At 38.5% G+C, this 15,975-nt stretch overlaps 4 pseudogenes; all 4 read right to left on the bottom strand.

Moving 5' to 3' along the window:
- Window positions 1-708: 708 nt before the first annotated feature.
- On the bottom strand, window positions 709-827 carry LOC128630681 (uncharacterized; annotated as a pseudogene).
- A 207-nt stretch (window positions 828-1,034) lies between these two features.
- Window positions 1,035-1,153, bottom strand: LOC128630680 (uncharacterized; annotated as a pseudogene).
- A 172-nt stretch (window positions 1,154-1,325) lies between these two features.
- LOC128630675 (uncharacterized) lies at window positions 1,326-1,444 on the bottom strand (annotated as a pseudogene).
- Window positions 1,445-8,991: 7,547 nt separating this feature from the next.
- LOC124627655 (uncharacterized) lies at window positions 8,992-9,110 on the bottom strand (annotated as a pseudogene).
- Window positions 9,111-15,975: the final 6,865 nt, after the last annotated feature.

Below are 15,975 nucleotides of genomic sequence, written 5' to 3'. Positions count from 1 at the left end.
TGATGTAGGCGTTAAGGGTATCAAGATGTATTTGTTCGTTGGGCGGGAGCTCAGGAGAAAAATTCACCACCGGCACCCAGATTTCCGCCCGAGGGAATTTTTCTTTGGCCGTTCTCAATAGCCCTTGAAGCCCCTTGATGGCCGTTTCGTTAACGTTATTGGTTCTGCCATTTATGCCCAATGAAAAAATGACGTGTTCTGTGTCCGTAGAGACTGTGTTTTTGTCAAGCATCTGTTTTACATGTGCGAATTTGGCCCCCGGATAGCTCTCAATCTGTAGGTCGGGGTTCTTAAAAGGTGGTATTCTGGACAGATTGGAGTCCCCGATAATGAGGAATTTTCTCCGGGGCGTCAGTGTCCATTGAGATTTTCTTTTTGTCGCTATGTGGTGTCTGTTAGGCCTGTCTTCCAGCCCGTCGCAGTGTAATGCGGGAGACGCGCCAGACCCTAAGCTTAAGCGGGCCTGTGTGGCTGTTTTGAGGCTAGTGATTTTGTTAGGGCTCGAAGTCGCCTCCCGTGGCGTGGCCTATTTAAATAGTGTAATCAAAAGACAGACAGACAGACAGACTGACAGACTGACTGACTGACTGACTGACTGACTGACTGATTGATTGATTGATTGATTGGGTCCCCTTCAAACCTGTATCCAATCTTAATCCCAAGAGAGGATGTTCTGCAGAGGTCATGAAAACACTGATCCAAATAAAAAGCTTACAGCACCTAGTATTCCCAGTCAGTCTCCCAACCAAGTACTAACCAGGCCCAACTCTGCTTTGCTTCCGAGGTCAGATGAGATCAGGCTTTGTCAGAGTGGTATGGCCATAAGCGAAAGCTGACCCCAAATTTGGCCTATTTAAATAGTATAATCAAAAGCCTTACTGACTGACTGACTGACTGACTGACTGACTGACTGATTGATTAATTGATTGACTGACTGACTGATTGATTGATTGGGTCCCCTTAAACCTGTATCCAATCTTAATCCCAAAAGAGGATGTTGTGCAGAGGTCATGAAAACACTGATCCAAATTAAAAGCTTACAGCACCTAGTATTCCCAGTCAGTCTCCCAACCAAGTACTAACCAGGCCCAACTCTGCTTTGCTTCCGAGGTCAGACGAGATCAGGCTTTGTCAGAGTGGTATGGCCGTAAGCGAAAGCTGACCCCAAATGGGGCCTATTTAAATAGTGTAATCAAAAGACTGACTGACTGACTGATTGATTGATTGATTGATTGATTGATTGGGTCCCCTTCAAACCTGTATCCAATCTTAATCCCAAAAGAGGAGGTTGTGCAGAGGTCATGAAAACACTGATCCAAATTAAAAGCTTACAGCACCTAGTATTCCCAGTCAGTCTCCCAACCAAGTACTAACCAGGCCCAACTCTGCTTTGCTTCCGAGGTCAGATGAGATCAGGCTTTGTCAGAGTGGTATGGCCGTAAGCGAAAGCTGACCCCAAATGGGGCCTATTTAAATAGTGTAATCAAAAGACTGACTGACTGACTGATTGATTGATTGATTGGGTCCCCTTCAAACCTGTATCCAATCTTAATTCCCATAGAGGATGTTGTGCAGAGGTCATGAAAACACTGATCCAAATAAAAAGCTTACAGCACCTAGTATTCCCAGTCAGTCTCCCAACCAAGTACTAACCAGGCCCGACTTTGCTTCCGAGGTCAGATGAGATCAGGCTTTGTTTTTTTACATTTTTTTTTTATTGAAAGTATTCAAAAAAATTCCATCAAGAAAATATGTTACAATATAAATACATTTTCATCTTAAAATATTAGAATGTACATTATTTTTACACATAAAACCTAACTCCATATAAAACATTTAGTATTTACACTCAGTATTATGTTTAAATTAAAACACAGTCATCCTCTAAAACAATAAATAACACTCGTATAATTAAAATTACCCTTGTTATCTTGGCACTTTCCACTGTAAGTCATCAAAAACCTTGCATACCTCAGGCGTAAAAACGTTATAAAATTCGTCCATTTTGTCTTCTTGCTTAAAATAGAGAAACAGACATTCAACGTATTTTTCTACTTTTCTTTTAAAAACACGCTCGACATCCAATACAATTCCTTCCCTCTTTGTCACGACCCTTCTTTCCCATGTTGCACTTTTGAACAGCATGACGAGCAGATTAATCAGTTTATTGTTCTTGCTCTTTTTATCAACTCCCAACATGACAATCTTATTCCATTCAAAATCTCTCACATTTTTTTCTCCCTTCAGGTGCCCAATTATCTCTCGACATTTCGCGTTCGCTCCTTCCAGCCCTTTGCAGCGTGAAAACAAATGTAAAAAACCTTCCTCATCATCATGACATACTTTGCATATTGGCGTTTGCTCCATTCCTAATTTATTTAAAAAAGCGTCTGTGAATACTACTCTGTGCCTAATAAAATATTCAAGGTTTTCCAGCTTTGTCTCTACAAGCGTCCCTCTCATGTTACCCCATAAGTCGTTTTCCTCTAGGTCGTCAAACTTCTTCAGCCAGTACTCATTTGCTATTGGTATTTTAAAAATTCCGTCTCTAAAAAAACTATAAAACATTTTCACTGTACAGAGTTTGAAATCAAAACATTTTTCCCCCACCTTCACGTAAAACTCCCTTCCCGTTCCCTCCGCCATGTTTTCTATTCTTTCTATCCACTCCTTCAAGTATTGCATTCTTGATTACCTCATATTTGTTGATAATTTCCTGCGTGCTGAAGTCTTCCTTTGCTTCCTCCATTGCATCTATTATGCATTGTACCGGTAGGAACCCTTCTTTAAACTCATATAAAATGTCCCTTACCCTTGTAATTCCCACCTCCCACCACTTTCTAAAAAAGATCTCTTTTCCTTGCTTTAAAACTCTGTTGTTTAAAAACAGGGGCTGGTTCAGGATGTTCTCTCTGCCTCGGGGCTCAAAGTGCACAATGGTTAGAAATTTCCCCCATGCGCCCATCATTTCTTTATAAAAGTCCGGTAGCCCTTCCGCCATCCAGTTCTTCATCTTCATGCATAAAATGTCCTCCCCCAAGTTAAAATTCCCGCATTTATTTAAAAAATACCCCATTGTTTTTTTCCATGCTGTATCGTTCTCGTCATCCATATATTTTTTTAATTATTTTTACTCTTAAGCTGTTTTTCTTTTGCCCGATATCCACCAACCCTAGACCTCCCCTTTCCACCGCTCCTATCAAGGTGTTATATGCGATTCTTGACGGTTTTTTATCCCATAAAAAGTCTAAAACACATTTCTTGAGCCTTTGTTCTGCCCACAAAGGCAAGGATGACACATATAGGGTGTACCATAATTTCGACGCCATCAACACATTCAGAATTAAAACCTTCCCTTTCAAACTGAGAGTCCTCAGTTTCCAGAAAGCCAGCTTCCTTTCGATATTTCCTAAAATACCCTCCCACATGGTTTCTCCTGCCTTCCTTTCATCCTTTCCGATTAAAACGCCCAAGATCTTTATTTCATTTGTTTCTTTAAAAGCAAAGTAATCTGTTAGATCTACGGCCCCTCCGAATCTCATGTACACTGTTTTGTCTACATTGATCTTACCCCCTGAGCCCTTACAAAACATTTGTACGACTTCCATTGCTTTCTTGACGCTCTCCTTATCTTTCACTATTAGCGTTGTGTCGTCCGCGTATTGAAATATTGTCTCTTTTTCTTTCCCTCCTTCAACCCCGACTCCTTTTATCGTACATTCTTGTTTCATTGCTAGACCCAGTGGCTCTGAGATAAGTGAGTATAAAAGCGCTGATAGTGGGCATCCCTGTCTTATCGATCTTTGAATTTTAAAACACTGTGTTAAAAAACCATTGCACTTTATTCTTGTTGTTGCCCCTCTATATAAAATTTTGATCCATTCGATAAAATTTTCCCCGAAGCCAAAACTTTTTAAAATCCCAAATAAATAATCGTGATCGACCCTGTCAAAAGCTTTCTCAAAATCTATGCTAACTACATATCCTTCTTTCTTTTTCATCTTCATATATCTTATTTTATCTTGTATACTTAGCGTTGTGTCCGCTATATCCTTCCCCTTTACCCCATATACCTGATTCGTTCTAATTATGGCTGGCATTACTTCTTTTAGTCTATTTGCTAAAATTTTCGCTAAAATCTTTAAGTCAGTATTAAGCATTGTGATCGGTCTATAGTTTCTTAAATCTTCTCTTTCCCCTTTTCTTTTATATATCAACTTTACCACTCCCATTCCCATTCTTTTGTTTATTTTCCCTTTCTTAAATATCTCATCGTATACATTTTTCAAATTGCTGGTTAAAACATCCTTAAAAACAATATAAAACTCACCCCCCAATACATCTATTCCTGGGCTTTTCTTTCTATTTAGTTGTGCTATGGCTTTTTCTATTTCTTCCTCCCTTATTTCTTTGTCACATTCATTTTTTTCTTCCTCTCCTACCCTTGCTTCTATTTGATTTAATAAAAATCCCTTCTCCTTTTCTCCTACTCCCTCTGAGCTAAATAGTTTCTCGTAATATACTTTAACTTCTTTTAGAATTTCCTCATTTTCCTCTACTACTTTCCCATTCTCCCCTTTAATTCCTTTTATTGTCTCGGCTTTTCCCTTCCTTCTTTCTAAATCGAAGAAGAATTTTGTGCATTTTTCCCCCTCCACCATATACTTTGCTTTACTTCTTAACCTTGCGCCTTGATATTTACTTTCTTCTATTTCCTGCAATTCTTCTTCTATCGCTTTCAATTTCTGTACATCTTTTTCCTTCTCCCACCGTTCCCTTATTTCTCTTTTCTTATCCTTTTTCCTTTTCTGTATAAGCGTACAATATTTTATTGTAAATTTCTTTACTTCATATTTTACATTTTCCCACCATATTCTTTTATCTTCTATGAACATCCCGTTTTCTTTTTCGTTTTCCATTATCTCTTTTATTTTTTCAATATACTCTTCATTCTTTAAAATCGCTGTATTTAAAACCCATACCCCTGGCCCTCTTTTGACTACCCTCCAATCTATGTGTACGAACAGGGGCTTATGATCGCTTAAACTTGTTTCTTCGTACTTTATCCCTTCTATAAATCTTTCTGTGTTTCTCGTGCATAAAATAAAATCAATCCTTGTCTTACACATAAAATTCCCAACTATCTGCCTCCTTGAGAATTCTTTTTTTTCTCATTTCTTTCCCTCCAAATGTCGATCATATTGTTTTCGTCCATTAATAATTTTAATTCTTTTCTCCCTGTGTCTGTTTTAAAAACCATCCCTTCCGCCATATCCAATTTGCTAAATACCGTGTTAAAATCCCCCATTATAATAACCTTAGTGTGATTTTTTAGGAACTCAACTTAAGAACTTAAAATACTCCCTCTTCTCCTGTTCCCCCGTTGGTGCGTGCACGTTAACCACCACCACTTTTCTCTTTCTTGTTCTAGTTCCACCACCATGCATTTCCCAAATATGTCCTTATATATCATTTTACATTTTATATCTCTATTATTTTTTATCAATATTGCTACCCCCCTCCCGAATTTATCGTCACCATTACTATAAAATATTTCTCCATTCCATCTTTTCCTCACTTCGCTTATGAACCCATCTCTCCAGTTTGTTTCTTGTAAAACAATTACGTCCTCCAGTTTACACTTTTCTTTGACTTTTTCGAATTTGCTTACATTTAACAACCCTCTCGCATTAAATGTAACTAGTCTTAAGACCATGCAACAAAGAAAGATGTACATCATACCCATCGTTTCAGTCTATCCCCTCCAAGTCCTTCAGACACTCATATCTGTTTCCATGCTTCAACATGTCTTTTTTAATCACTCTTTTCCTAGCAGCTGTCAAACTTGGCAAAACCTTTATTAATCGCCTCCTTTTTATTGTTTTTAGTAGTTTGTCGTCCATTTCTTCCCCCTCCTCACTTTCATTTTCAGCACTTTGCTGGCTCCTGCTTTCCTCTTTTTGTTCTGTCCCATCCAGCGCGTTTTCCAGGGTTTCAGTGATGTCAACTGGTGTCCAGGTTGCTGCCTGTCGCTCCTGTTGTGCATTTTGTCTGTCGCCCTCGTCCATCTGCTCACCGTGCTCCATGTCTTCAGATGCATCATCGATCCGCGTTTCTCCGGCTTGCTCCTCTTGTTCCCTCTCATCGTCTCCTCCTTGCTTCTGTCCGTTCACCTGTTCCTCGTTTCGCTCCTCGCTCTCCATCCAGCATTCACACTTGTTTAGGTGTCTGTCGCAGTCCGGGCACTTCACCGTTTTGCAGTCTCTTGCGAAGTGTCCCCTCTCCTCGCACGTGAAGCTGGGGCAGTCCTTGACCAGATAGTCCGGGCTCAGACACAGCCGACATGTCTTCACCTGCAGGCTGTGCATTACCCGGAAGTACTGAGGTCCTTCTGCGGTTTCCAGCTTGGTGCTGTATGGGAGCGACGTCACCTCTTTCGGGAACCTTGTTTTTACATACAGTGAGGGAAAAAAGTATTTGATCCCCTGCTGATTTTGTACGTTTGCCCACTGACAAAGAAATGATCAGTCTATAATTTTAATGGTAGATTTATTTGAACAGTGAGAGACAGAATAACAAAAAAATAATCCAGAAAAGCGCACGTCAAAAATGTTATAAATTGATTTGCATTTTAATGAAGGAAATAAGTATTTGACCCCTCTGCAAAACATGACTTAGTACTTGGTTTAAAAACCCTTGTTGGCAATCACAGTGGTCAGACGTTTCTTGTAGTTGGCCACCAGGTTTGCACACATCTCAGGAGGGATTTTGTCCCACTCCTCTTTGCAGATCTTCTCCAAATCATTAAGGTTTCAAGGCTAACGTTTGGCAACTCGAACCTTCAGCTCCCTCCACAGATTTTCTATGGGATTAAGGTCTGGAGACTGGCTAGGCCACTCCAGGACCTTAATGTGCTTCTTCTTGAGCCACTCCTTTGTTGCCTTGGCCGTGTGTTTTGGGTCATTGTCATGCTGGAATACCCATCCACGACCCATTTTCAATGCCCTGGCTGAGGGAAGGAGGTTTTCACCCAAGATTTGACGGTACATGGCCCCGTCCATCGTCCCTTTGATGCGGTGAAGTTGTCCTGTCCCCTTAGCAGAAATAAAACCCCAAAGCATAATGTTTCCACCTCCATGTTTGACGGTGGGGATGGTGTTCCAGGGGTCATAGGCAGCATTCCTCCTCCTCCAAACACGGCGAGTTGAGTTGATGCCAAAGAGCTCCATTTTGGTCTCATCTGACCTCAACACTTTCACCCAGTTGTCCTCTGAATCATTCAGATGTTCATTGGCAAACTTCAGACGGGCATGTATATGTGCTTTCTTGAGCAGCGGACCTTGCGCGCGCTGCAGGATTTCAGTCCTTCACAGCGTAGTGTGTTACCAATTGTTTTCTTGGTGACTATGGTCCCAGCTGCCTTGAGATCATTGACAAGATCCTCCCGTGTAGTTCTGGGCTGATTCCTCACTGTTCTCATGATCAATGCAACTCCACGAGGTGAGATCTTGCATGGAGCCCCAGGCCGAGGGAGATTGACAGTTCTTTTGTGCTTCTTCCATTTGCGAATAATCGCACCAACTGTTGTCCCCTTCTCATCAAGCTGCTTGGCAATGGTCTTGTAGCCCATTCCAGACTTGTGTAGGTCTACAGTCTTGTCCCTGACATCCTTGGAGAGCTCTTTGGTCTTGGCCATGGTGGAGAGTTTGGAATCTGATTGATTGATTGCTTCTGTGGACAGGTGTCTTTTATACAGGTAACAAACTGATATTAGGAGCACTCCCTTTAAGAATGTGCTCCTAATCTCAGCTCGTTACCTGTATAAAAGACACCTGGGAGCCAGAAATCTTTCTGATTGAGAGGGGGTCAAATACTTATTTCCCTCATTAAAATGCGAATCAATTTATAAATTTTTTGACATGCGTTTTTCTGGATTTTTTTGTTGTTATTCTGTCTCTCACTGTTCAAATACAACTACCATTAAAATTATAGACTGATCATTTCTTTGTCAGTGGGCAAACGTACAAAATCAGCAGGGGATCAAATACTTTTTTCCCTCACTGTATCTAGTCCCGTCTTCGATGCTTGTACCGGGATATTGCCTCCTTTTTATTTTTGATATGGGTGTTACTCCCCATCCCGTCAGCTTTTGGATGATGACTTCATCGTCCAGGTAAACAGGTAGGTGCATGAAGGACACCACAAAGTCTCTATTGTGTAGCCGCGTGACTTCACATTTTATGCCTCTGATTGTCAGGCCGTCGCACAGGCCTTCCGTGTCTTCCTCTTTCTTGAGCGTCACCTCATATTCTTTCCTCTGTTTAGGTCTCACCGCCAGGATTCTTCCTTCCCCGATTTTCTCCGCCACCGCTTTTATGATGTCCGCCGCTCTGGCTTCCTCCACATTCCCCAGATCCACCGTCACGGTTGCCTCCTTCATATAAATTCTCTTCCCGCCTTCCTTTTTTTCCAGCTTCCCTTTTCCGTCATCATCTCTTGGTCGTTGTTCCATTCCGAGTTCTTTTCCACGCCGTATTTCGTCCGCCATTGCCGTATCCGTTGTCTTTAAGCCATCCATTTTACACACACAAAGAAAACAAACAAACAAACAAACAAAAGACGCAAACTAGGCTCAAAAAGCTCCTCCCAAACAGCCTGCGCTGCCGGGAGGAACAAACAAACAAACAAAAAAAAAACACTAATGAAAATAATTAGGTATTTAACCACAAACAAATAAGCCCAAAGATTTCGGTGAGCCTCTCTCACCAACTGCAGCCAACTCACTACTACACAGGTGCTACTCACTACCGCTGTCAGAGTGGTATGGCCGTAAGCGAAAGCTGACCCTAAATGGGGCCTATTTAAATAGTATAATCAAAAGACTGACTGACTGACTGACTGATTGATTGGGTCCCCTTCAAACCTGTATCCAATCTTAATCCCAAAAGAGGATGTTGCGCAGAGGTCATGAAAACACTCATCCAAATAAAAAGTTTACAGCACCTAGTATTCCCAGTCAGTCTCCCAAACATGTACTAACCAGGCCCAACTCTGCTTTGCTTCCGAGGTCAGATGAGATCAGGCTTTGTCAGATTGGTATGGCCGTAAGCGAAAGCTGACCCCAAATGGGGCCTATTTAAATAGTGTAATCAAAAGACTGAATGACTGACTGACTGACTGACTGATTGATTGGGTCCCCTTCAAACCTGTATCCAATCTTAATCCCAAAAGAGGATGTTGTGCAGAGGTCATGAAAACACTGATCCAAATAAAAAGTTTACAGCACCTAGTATTCCCATTCAGTCTCCCAACCAAGTACTAACCAGGCCCAACTCTGCTTTGCTTCCGAGGTCAGATGAGATCAGGCTTTGTTTTTTTGTTGTTGTTTTTTTTTTTTTAATTAAAAACATTACAGCATAAATATTTTTTCCCATTAAAATACATCAGAATGTACATTATTTTTTAACAATAAATCCTAACTTTACAAACATTTATTATTTACATCCATTGTAATATCAGTTTAAAACACAGTCAATCCTTTAAAAAAATTAATAACACTTATATTCCTAATATGATAAAAAATTACCCTTGTTATCCTGGTACTTTCCATTGTAAATCGTCAAAAACCTTACATTCCTCTGGCGTAAAAACGTTATAAAATTCATCCATTTTATCTTCTTGTTTAAAATAGAAAAACAAACATTCTATATATTTTTCCACTTTTCTTTTAAAAACACACTCTACATCCATTACAATTTTTTCTCTTTTTGCCACAACCCTTCTTTCCCATATTGCACTTTTTAACAACATCACAAGCAGATTGATCAGTTTATTGTTTTCACACTTTTTATCCACTCCTAACATGACGACTTTATTCCATTCCTTGTCTATCTCATTTTTTTCCCCTTTCAGATGTTCAATTATTTTCTTCCATTTCACATTAAAGTCTTTCAACTCTTTGCAGTGTAAAAACAAATGTAAAAACCCTTCTTCATCATCGTTACATACTTTACATATTGCTTTTTGCTCCATTCCTATTTTGTTTAGTAGGAAGTCTGTAAATATTACTTTATGTCTGATAAAATACTGTAGGTTCTCTAATTTTGTTTCTACGATCGTCCCTTTCATGTTATTCCATATGCTTTCTTCTCGAAGGTCATTGAATTTCTTTTGCCAGTACTCATTTACAATCGGTTTTTTAAAAACTCCATCTCTAAAAAGGCTATAAAACATTTTCACTGTACATTCTTTAAAATCAGCCAGTTTTTCTCCCACCTTCACATAGACCTCTCTTCCTGTTCCCCCTCCTCCATGTTTTCAATTCTCTTTATCCACTCTTTAGGTATTCCTTTTTTGATGACATCGTACTTATTTATTATTTCTTGTCTGCTAAAATCCTCTTTCGCCTCCTCCATTGCATCTATTATGCACTGTACAGGTAAAAAGCCTTCTTTAAATTCATATAAAACATCCCTAACCCTTGTGATTCCCACCTCCCACCATTTCTTAAAAAGAAATCTCCTTTCCTTGATTTAAAATGCTGTTGTTTAAGAATAAAGGCTGATTTAAAATGTTCTCTCTGCCTCGGGGCTTAAAATGTACATTGGTTAAAAATTTCCCCCAGGCGCCCACCATTTCCTTATAAAATTCTGGTAACCCTTCCATCATCCAATTCTTTGTTTTCATCCATAAAATATTATCTCCCAAATTAAAATTCCCACATTTGTTTATAAAATATTCCATTGTTTTTTTCCATGCTGCTTTATTTTCATCATCCATATACTTTTTTATTATTTTCACTCTCAAACTGTTTTTCCTTTGCTCAGCATCCATTAAGCCCAAACCTCCCCTTTCCACCGCACCTATTAAAGTATTGTACGCGATTCTTGGTGGCTTTCTGTCCCATAAAAAGTCTAAAAAGACATTTCTTCAGCCTTCGTTCCGCCCACAATGGCATAGATGACACATATAAAGTATACCATAACTTGGAAACCATCAACACATTTAAGATTAAAACCTTCCCTTTTAAATTAAGAGTCCTCAGTTTCCAAAAAGTCAGTTTTTTTTTCAATACCTCTTAATATGCCTTCCCACATGGTTTCCCGTGCTTTCTTTTCATCCTTCCCAATTAAAACACCTAAGATCTTTATTTCTTTTGTTTCTTTGAAAGTAAAATAATCTGTTAAAACTGTGACCCCTGCAAATCTCATATACACTGTTTTTTCTAAATTTACCTTACCTCCTGAGCCCTTATAGAACATCTGTACGATTTCCATGACCTTTTTAACACTCTCCATTTCTTTTACTATCACTGCAGTATCATCCGCATATTGAAATATTTTATCCTTTTCTTTATTTCCTTCAACACCTATTCCTTTTATTGCTCCTTCTTGTTGTATGGCTAGCCCTAGTGGTTCTGATATGAGTGAATATAAAAGAGCTGATAATGGACATCCTTGTCTTATAGACCTTTGGATTTTAAAACACTGTGTTAAAAACCCATTGCATTTTATTCTCGTTATTGCGCCTCTGTATAAAATTTTAATCCATTCAATAAAATTCTTTCCGAAACCAAAACTTTTTAAAATTCCAAATAAATAATCATGTTCTACCCTGTCAAAAGCTTTTTCAAAATCTAAACTAATTACATAGCCTTCTTTGTTTTTCATTTTCATGTATCTGATCATATCTTGTATGCTTAACGTTGTGTCTGCTATGTCTTTTCCTTTTACCCTGTACACTTGATTTGTTTTAATTATGCTTGGCATTACTTCTTTTAATCTGTTGGCTAAAATTTTTGCTAAAATCTTTAAATCAGTGTTGAGCATTGTAATCGGTTTGTAGTTAGTTCAGTCTACCCTTTCTCCTTTTCTTTTATATACCAACTTGATCAACCCCATTCCCATTCTTTGGCTCATCTCTCCTTTCTTAAAAACCTCATCAAACACTTCTTTCATGGTGCTAGTTAAAAAATCCTTAAAAACAATATAAAACTCGCTCCCCAAACCATCTATCCCTGGACTTTTGTTTCTATTTAATTTGGTTATAGCTTTTTCAATCTCTTCCTCTCTTATGTCCTGATTACATTCTTTTTTTATCTTCCTCCCTTACTTTTGTTTTTATTTGCTTCAATAAAAATGCTTTTTCATCTTCTTTTACTCCCTCTGAATTAAATAGCTTTTCATAATATGCTTTTATTTCTTTCAGAATTTACTCATTTTTTTCTACTACCTCTCCATTTTCTCTTTTTATTCCTTTTATTGTTTCAGCTTTCCCTTTTCTCCTTTCCAGATCAAAAAATAATTTTGTGCACTTTTCTCCTTCCACCATATACTTTGCTTTACTTCACAACCTCGCCCCTTGATATTTATTTTCTTCCATTTCTTTCAATTCTTCCTCTATTTCTTTTAATTTTTGTATATCTTTTTCTTTCTCATTTAATTCTTTTCCCCATCGTTCCCTTGTTTCTCTTTCCTTATTCTTTTGCTTTTCTGCATTTGTCTGCAATATTTTATTGTAGATTTTTTCACTGCATACTACACATTTTCCCACCATATTCTTTTATCTTCCACATACATACCATTTTCTTTTTCGTTTTCAATGAAATCTTTTATCTTTACAACATATTCTTCATTCTTTAAAACCGCTGTGTTTAAGACCCATACCCCTGGCCCTCTTTTCACTGTACTCCAGTCTATTTGCATAAAAAGTGGCTTATGATCACTTAGGCTTGTTTCCTTATACCTCATCCCTTCTATAAAACCTTCTATGTTCCTTGTACATAAAACAAAGTCAATTCTTGTTTTGCACATAAAATTCCTGACTATCTGCCTCCTTGAGTATTCTTTTTTCTTTTCATTCCTTTCTCTCCATATATCAATCATGTTATTTTCGTCCATCAGTGATTTTAGCTCTTTTCTCCCAGTGTCAGTTTTAAAAACCATTCCTTCAGCCATATCCAATTTACTAAACACTGTATTAAAATCCCCCATTATAATAACTTGATTGTGCTTCTTTAAAAACTCCCTTAAGAACTTAAAATACTCTCTCTTCTCCTGCTCCCCTGTTGGTGCATGTACGTTGACCACCACCACTTTCCTCTCTTCATATTCCATCTCTACCGCCATACATTTCCCAAATGTGTCCTTATACATTATTTTACATTTTATGTCTCTATTATCTTTTATCAGTATTGCTACTCCTCTGCCAAACTTATCATCGCCATTGTTATAAAATATTTCCCCATTCCATTTTTTCCTTATTTGACGTATATACCCATTCCTCCAGTTAGTTTCTTGTAGTACATCACATCTTCCCCTTTACACATTTCTTTCACTTTTTCAAATTTGTTTACATTTAAAAGTCCTCTTGCATTAAATGTAACAATTCTTAAAACCATACAACAAAGGAAGACGTACATCAGACTCATCTTATCAGTCTATCCCCTCCAAGTCCTTTAGACACTCATATCTGTTTTCATGTTTAAGCACATCTTTTTTAATCACTTTTTTTCTGGCAGCTTCCAAGCTTGGCATAACCTTTATCGATCGTCTTCTTTTCATAGTTTTCAGTATTTTATCCTCCATTTCTTCCCCCTCTTCACTTTCATTTTCAGCACATTGTTCATTACTCTTTTCTTCTTTATGTTCTGCTCTGTCCAATGCACTTTCCAAAGTTTCAGTCATTTCTATTTGAGTCCAGCTTTCTCACTCTCTTTCTATTTGCACATTCTGTTTGTCGCATTCATCCATCTGTTCTCCATTTTCTGTGTTTTCTGCTGTCTCTGACCTGTGTTCCTCTGGTTTCCTCTCCTTGTTCCTTCTCGCCGTCTCCTCCATGCCTCTGCCCGTTCATCTGCTCCTCTTCTCCTCCCTCCTCGCTCTCCATCCAGCATTCACACTTGTTTAAATACTTTCTGCAATCCGGGCACTTCACCGTGTTGCAGTCTCTTGCAAAGTGCCCCCTCTCCTCGCATTTATAGCACTTTAAATTAGGGCAGTCCTTCACCACATGATCCGGGCTCATGCACAGACGACGAGTTTTCACCTGGTGACTGTGCATCACCCGGAAGTACTGCGGTCCTTCTGCCGTTTCCATCTTCGTGCTATACGGAAAGGACGTCACCTCTCTCGGGAACCTTGTTTTGACAAATCTGGTCCCGTCCTCGATGTTTGTGCCCGGATACATTCTCCTTTTTATTTTTGACACGGGGGTTACTCCCCATCCCCCCAGCTTTTGAACAATGACCTCATCATCCAAATAAACCGGCAGATGCATGAAGGAGACGACATAATCCCTGTTGTGTAGTCTTTTCACTTCGCAGTTTATGCCTTTAATTATCAGTCCGGCCATTAGGCTTTCTATTTCCTCCTCTCTTTCAAGTGTCACCTCATATTCTTTTAGTTGCTTCGGTCTCACCGCTAAGATTTTCCCCTCTCCGATTCTTTCCTACTGGGACATCCAGACAGTAAGACATTACAGTAATCTAATCTAGAGGTGACGAATGCATGAACTTGTATTTCCGCATCATGTAGTGACAATATGTTACTTATATATGTTTATGATATTACCATCTTGTCATTTATCAAAGAAGAGCTACAAAACCTGAAATTTGTTAATTTTTAGACAGAAAAATTCCGCAGTGTAGCTGTTCTAGTGGGCTTCCACACTGGAAGTTTAGTCCAAAACAGAGCAGTTTGCATGAAAAGTTGGTAATGTGACCGTCGTAATGTGGACTGGGAAGTGCACTGCGGTACCGAACCCGAGACTACCTGTAGAAGGTGGTCTGAGTTCAGTTACACTGGAACTGTGAATGTGAATTGTCCCATGAATGTGAACGTAACTTGTATCCGGGTCTGCACTTTTTCAGGAAGTAGAGTAACCTGTGCTGAAGGCCTGTTGTGGTGATGACGTGCCATGACATGTTTTGGCCCAAATCTGCAGTAACTTTGAAAAAGTGGAAGCTCCTCTGAATATTGTGGAGTTTCTTGATTTTGCCTTAATTTCTGTGATCACAAAATGGTGAAATTCTGGACTGACACATGGAAGATATGGAATGATAACAGAAGAATGTGACTTTGGGTTGTACCGTGTATTTTTTTTTCATGTAGCTTAATTATTTAGTATAAATGAAGGCGTGTGTGTGTTCTGTTCTTCATCTCTGCAGTCGTGTTTCCCTGATGGTTAATGATTGCTGGAGCTCTGGAAATAGCAGGTGAGATTGCAGGCCGGAGTCGCGTCGCTGTCCAAGGAACCAAAATCAACCTCCTCTACTCCTGAGACCACAGTGTGACTGAGAGCCTAGACTACATGGTAATCATTCAGATAAATATTTTTTTTAAAAACAACTTGATAAATAGTTGATTAAATAAATGTAGTGTAATGTTCTGAGTCAAATATGAAAACTACAAATAAATAAAATCTATGTATATCTGTGTATAATTAAAAACCTCTCTCAATACAAGAAATTCATATCCTAAATGTTGCAAGTGATTAATCTGATGATTTTATTCAGCTGTTTAATTATTACTTTCTAAATAATAAACAAATGAATGTTCTGGATTCATGAGGAATGTTTACATTTTGTGTCCAAACTCAAAAGTTTAAACAAAGTGTATATTTATGATAATAAAGCACAAAGAACGTGAAACCTCAACTTGTCTATAATCATTGATTAATTAAATATTAATTTTAAAAAATTAAATTAAACAAGAGTAAGATGAAGTATATTTTTAATTAAAATGTAATTAGAAAGGAGCACTTTTAAAGTGGATTTGATTTAAAATAATGATAAAGCTGTTTTTTTTATGTATTTGTATATCTTATCCTCTATCGTGTTTAAGAAGAGAATAATGAAGCTTTTTATGAAATAATATTTGGGTTTATTTTATTTTATTTTCTCCTCAAAGATTCAAATTTACGTCAACGTCCGTTACGTTGGTGACGTCACCGCGAGCGCGAGAAGTCGAAGTGAAG

Source organism: Ictalurus punctatus, unplaced genomic scaffold (genome assembly GCF_001660625.3).
Source record: "Ictalurus punctatus breed USDA103 unplaced genomic scaffold, Coco_2.0 Super-Scaffold_100058, whole genome shotgun sequence".
Classification (NCBI taxonomy): Eukaryota; Metazoa; Chordata; class Actinopteri; order Siluriformes; family Ictaluridae; genus Ictalurus; species Ictalurus punctatus.
Note: the sequence above shows the minus strand (reverse complement) of the source record. Positions and strands in the feature narration are given on the sequence as shown.